Raw genomic sequence first — 6,217 nt, forward strand, 5'->3', positions numbered from 1 at the left:
ATATCCTCCTCTCTATCTCAGGTTGTAGTATATCCTCCTCTCTATCTCAGGTTGTAGTGTATCCTCCTCTCTATCTCAGGTTGTAGTATATCCTCCTCTCTATCTCAGGTTGTAGTATATCCTCCTCTCTATCTCAGGTTGTAGTGTATCCTCCTCTCTATCTCAGGTTGTAGTATATCCTCCTCTCTATCTCAGGTTGTAGTGTATCCTCCTCTCTATCTCAGGTTGTAGTATATCCTCCTCTCTATCTCAGGTTGTAGTATATCCTCCTCTCTATCTCAGGTTGTAGTATATCCTCCTCTCTATCTCAGGTTGTAGTGTATCCTCCTCTCTATCTCAGGTTGTAGTGTATCCTCTCTTATCTCAGGTTGTAGTATATCCTCCTCTCTATCTCAGGTTGTAGTATATCCTCTCTCTATCTCAGGTTGTAGTGTATCCTCCTCTCTATCTCAGGTTGTAGTATATCCCCTCTCTATCTCAGGTTGTAGTATATCCTCCTCTCTATCTCAGGTTGTAGTGTATCCTCCTCTCTATCTCAGGTTGTAGTGTATCCTCCTCTCTATCTCAGGTTGTAGTGTATCCTCCTCTCTATCTCAGGTTGTAGTATATCCTCCTCTCTATCTCAGGTTGCAGTGTATCCTCCTCTCTATCTCAGGTTGTAGTATATCCTCCTCTCTATCTCAGGTTGTAGTATATCCTCCTCTCTATCTCAGGTTGTAGTGTATCCTCCTCTCTATCTCAGGTTGTAGTGTATCCTCCTCTCTATCTCAGGTTGTAGTGTATCCTCCTCTCTATCTCAGGTTGTAGTGTATCCTCCTCTCTATCTCAGGTTGTAGTGTATCCTCCTCTCTATCTCAGGTGTAGTGTATCCTCCTCTCTATCTCAGGTTGTAGTATATCCTCCTCTCTATCTCAGGTTGTAGTGTATCCTCCTCTCTATCTCAGGTTGTAGTGTATCCTCCTCTCTATCTCAGGTTGTAGTGTATCCTCCTCTCTATCTCAGGTTTGTAGTATATCCTCCTCTCTATCTCAGGTTGTAGTGTATCCTCCTCTCTATCTCAGGTTGTAGTGTATCCTCCTCTCTATCTCAGGTTGTAGTGTATCCTCCTCTCTATCTCAGGTTGTAGTGTATCCTCCTCTCTATCTCAGGTTGTAGTATATCCTCCTCTCTATCTCAGGTTGTAGTGTATCCTCCTCTCTATCTCAGGTTGTAGTATATCCTCCTCTCTATCTCAGGTTGTAGTGTATCCTCCTCTCTATCTCAGGTTGTAGTGTATCCTCCTCTCTATCTCAGGTTGTAGTGTATCCTCCTCTCTATCTCAGGTTGTAGTATATCCTCTCTATCTCAGGTTGTAGTATATCCTCCTCTCTATCTCAGGTTGTAGTGTATCCTCCTCTCTATCTCAGGTTGTAGTGTATCCTCCTCTCTATCTCAGGTTGTAGTGTATCCTCCTCTCTATCTCAGGTTGTAGTGTATCGTCCTCTCTATCTCAGGTTGTAGTGTATCCTCCTCTCTATCTCAGGTTGTAGTGTATCCTCCTCTCTATCTCAGGTTGTAGTGTATCCTCCTCTCTATCTCAGGTTGTAGTGTATCCTCCTCTCTATCTCAGGTTGTAGTATATCCTCCTCTCTATCTCAGGTTGTAGTATATCCTCCTCTCTATCTCAGGTTGTAGTATATCCTCCTCTCTATCTCAGGTTGTAGTGTATCCTTTCTATCTCAGGTTGTAGTGTATCCTCCTCTCTATCTCAGGTTGTAGTATATCCTCCTCTCTATCTCAGGTTGTAGTGTATCCTCCTCTCTATCTCAGGTTGTAGTGTATCCTCCTCTCTATCTCAGGTTGTAGTATATCCTCCTCTCTATCTCAGGTTGTAGTATATCCTCCTCTCTATCTCAGTGTATTTTCATCCATCGTCCTTCTATCATTCTCATAAGGTTGTGTCCCATCCTATTCCCTACATAGTGCACTACATTTGACCAGGCTTTGTTTAATTAATCAAGTAAAAAAAAAAAAGTGTACAACAGCCTACCCAGAATCCTCCTGCAGTGACGGGGTGTACACTACTGTAGGAAATAGGGTGCCGTGTGTAACTGATTCAGGGATTGAGGCAGCAGCGATTTTCATCAGTCCAAGGCCAGCACGGGTCAAGGAAGCGTTATGAGTACACATACACATACAGATACACACATACACACACAAGCACTCAAACACTCACACACACAGACGTACGTAATGAGGAAACAAGACATGTTATTTCCTCCTCCAATATCCTGTACACTGACTGACCTTTTCAGCCATGAGGAGAGTGGAGGTAGAGATGGAGGGAGAGTGGGGGGAGAGTGGAGGTAGAGATGGGGGGAGAGTGGAGGTAGAGATGGAGGGAGAATGGGGGGAGAGTGGAGGTAGAGATGGGGGGAGAGTGGAGGTAGAGATGGAGGGAGAATGGGGGGAGAGTGGAGGTAGAGATGGGGGAGAGTGGAGGTAGAGATGGAGGGAGAATGGAGGGAGAGATGGGGGAGAGTGGAGGTAGAGATGGGGGAGAGTGGAGGGAGAGATGGGGGAGAGTGGAGGGAGAGATGGGGGAGACACTAGACAGAACAGGACATGAGACGGGAGAGTGGAGGGTGGAGGGAGAGATGGGGGGGAGACACTAGACAGAACAGGACATGAGACAGGAGAGTGGAGGGAGAGATGGGGGGGAGAGTGGAGGTAGAGATGGGGGTAGACACTAGACAGAACAGGACATGAGACAGGAGAGTGGAGGGAGAGTGGAGGTAGATATGGGGGAGAGTGGAGGGAGAGAAGGGGGGAGAGTAGAGGGAGAGATGGGGGAGAGTGGAAAAGGAGTTTGCTGCTGGGAACACCAGACAGGCAGACAGGTAGAAAGGCAGACAGGTAGACAGGCAGACAGGTAGACAGGCAGAGAGGTAGACAGGCAGAGAGGTAGACAGGCAGACAGGTAGACAGGCAGACAGGCAGCCAGATAGAGAAGACAGGTAGACAGGCAGAGAGGCAGACAGGTAGACAGCTGGACAGGTGGACAGGCAGACAGGTAGACAGGCAGACAGGTAGAAAGGCAAAGAGGCAGACAGGTAGAGAGGCAGACAGGTAGACAGGCAGAGAGGTAGACAGGCAGACAGATAGAGAAGACAGGTAGATAGGCAGAGAGGCAGACAGGCAGAGAGGCAGACAGGTAGACAGGTAGATAGGCAGAGAGGCAGACAGGTAGACAGGTAGATAGGCAGACAGGTAGACAGGCGGACAGGTGGACAGGTGGACAGGCAGACAGGTAGACAGGCAGACAGGTAGAAAGGCAGAGAGGCAGAGAGGTAGACAGGCAGACAGACAGACAGACAGACAGGCAGGCAGACAGACAGACAGACAGACAGACAGACAGACAGACAGACAGACAGACAGACAGACAGACAGACAGACAGACAGACAGGCAGACAGGCAGACAGGCATACTCATGGTAAAGGATAAAAACAGATCTGGGTCTATGGAACATCTAATTCCATAAAGACTCCATCTTCCAGGCTATTGAACTCCCGCTCATGTACTTTCTACTGAGCCCATAGATCCGCCTATTCAGCCCATCAACAAATCAATGACTCCAGGTCCAGAGAACTCATAGTGACTCCAGGTCCAGAGAACTCATAGTGACTCCAGGTCCAGAGAACTCATAGTGACTCCAGAGAACCCATAGTGACTCCAGGTCCAGAGAACTCATAGTGACTCCAGAGAACCCATAGTGACTCCAGGTCCAGAGAACTCATAGTGACTCCAGAGAACTCATAGTGACTCCAGGTCCAGAGAACCCATAGTGACTCCAGGTCCAGAGAACCCATAGTGACTCCAGGTCCAGAGAACTCATAGTGACTCCAGAGAACCCATAGTGACTCCAGGTCCAGAGAACTCATAGTGACTCCAGAGAACCCATAGTGACTCCAGGTCCAGAGAACTCATAGTGACTCCAGAGAACTCATAGTGACTCCAGGTCCAGAGAACCCATAGTGACTCCAGGTCCAGAGAACTCATAGTGACTCCAGAGAACCCATAGTGACTCCAGGTCCAGAGAACTCATAGTGACTCCAGGTCCAGAGAACCCATAGTGACTCCAGGTCCAGAGAACTCATAGTGACTCCAGAGAACCCATAGTGACTCCAGAGAACCCATAGTGACTCCAGGTCCAGAGAACCCATAGTGACTCCAGGTCCAGAGAACCCATAGTGACTCCAGGTCCAGAGAACTCATAGTGACTCCAGGTCCAGAGAACTCATAGTGACTCCAGGTCCAGAGAACCCATAGTGACTCCAGGTCCAGAGAACTCATAGTGACTCCAGGTCCAGAGAACTCATAGTGACTCCAGGTCCAGAGAACCCATAGTGACTCCAGGTCCAGAGAACTCATAGTGACTCCAGGTCCAGAGAACCCATAGTGACTCCAGGTCCAGAGAACTCATAGTGACTCCAGAGAACCCATAGTGACTCCAGAGAACCCATAGTGACTCCAGAGAACCCATAGTGACTCCAGGTCCAGAGAACTCATAGTGACTCCAGAGAACTCATAGTGACTCCAGGTCCAGAGAACTCATAGTGACTCCAGAGAACTCATAGTGACTCCAGAGAACTCATAGTGACTCCAGAGAATTCATAGTGACTCCAGGTCCAGAGAACTCATAGTGACTCCAGGTCCAGAGAACCCATAGTGACTCCAGGTCCAGAGATCTCATAGTGACTCCAGAGAACTCATAGTGACTCCAGGTCCAGAGAACTCATAGTGACTCCAGAGAACTCATAGTGACTCCAGAGAACTCATAGTGACTCCAGAGAATTCATAGTGACTCCAGGTCCAGAGAACTCATAGTGACTCCAGGTCCAGAGAACCCATAGTGACTCCAGGTCCAGAGATCTCATAGTGACTCCAGAGAACTCATAGTGACTCCAGGTCCAGAGAACTCATAGTGACTCCAGAGAACTCATAGTGACTCCAGAGAACTCATAGTGACTCCAGAGAATTCATAGTGACTCCAGGTCCAGAGAACTCATAGTGACTCCAGGTCCAGAGAACCCATAGTGACTCCAGGTCCAGAGATCTCATAGTGACTCCAGAGAACTCATAGTGACTCCAGGTCCAGAGAACTCATAGTGACTCCAGAGAACTCATAGTGACTCCAGGTCCAGAGAACTCATAGTGACTCCAGGTCCAGAGAACTCATAGTGACTCCAGGTCCAGAGAACTCATAGTGACTCCAGGTCCAGAGAACTCATAGTGACTCCAGGTCCAGAGAACTCATAGTGACTCCAGAGAACTCATAGTGACTCCAGGTCCAGAGAACTCATAGTGACTCCAGGTCCAGAGAACTCATAGTGACTCCAGGTCCAGAGAACTCATAGTGACTCCAGGTCCAGAGAACTCATAGTGACTCCAGAGAACTCATAGTGACTCCAGGTCCAGAGAACCCATAGTGACTCCAGGTCCAGAGAACTCATAGTGACTCCAGAGAACTCATAGTGACTCCAGGTCCAGAGAACCCATAGTGACTCCAGGTCCAGAGAACCCATAGTGACTCCAGGTCCAGAGAACCCATAGTGACTCCAGGTCCAGAGAATTCATAGTGACTCCAGGTCCAGAGAACCCATAGTGACTCCAGGTCCAGAGAACCCATAGTGACTCCAGGTCCAGAGAACCCATAGTGACTCCAGGTCCAGAGAACCCATAGTGACTCCAGGTCCAGAGAACTCATAGTGACTCCAGGTAGTGGGAGTTTATAGCTGTTGAGGCCCTTCGCTCCACCAGGAAGGGAAGATGTGATCATTATAAATTGATTGGCTTGTTACAGGAGGAGTCAGGTTGAGGTGAATAACATTACAATGTGGAGATATTCACTAAGTACCTATTTTAGTTGAGTAGGAACCAGACAGCAGGTACACACACACACATACTGCACATACACACACACACACACACACACACACACACACACACACACACACACACACACACATACTGCACACACACACACACACACACACACACACACACACACACACACACACACACACACACACACACACACACATACTGCACACACACATTCTGCACACACACACACACACACACACACACACACACACACACACACACACACACACACACACACACACACATACTGCACATACACACACACACACACACACACACACACACACACACA

Source organism: Salmo trutta, chromosome 14, assembly GCF_901001165.1.
Source record: "Salmo trutta chromosome 14, fSalTru1.1, whole genome shotgun sequence".
NCBI lineage: Eukaryota > Metazoa > Chordata > Actinopteri > Salmoniformes > Salmonidae > Salmo > Salmo trutta.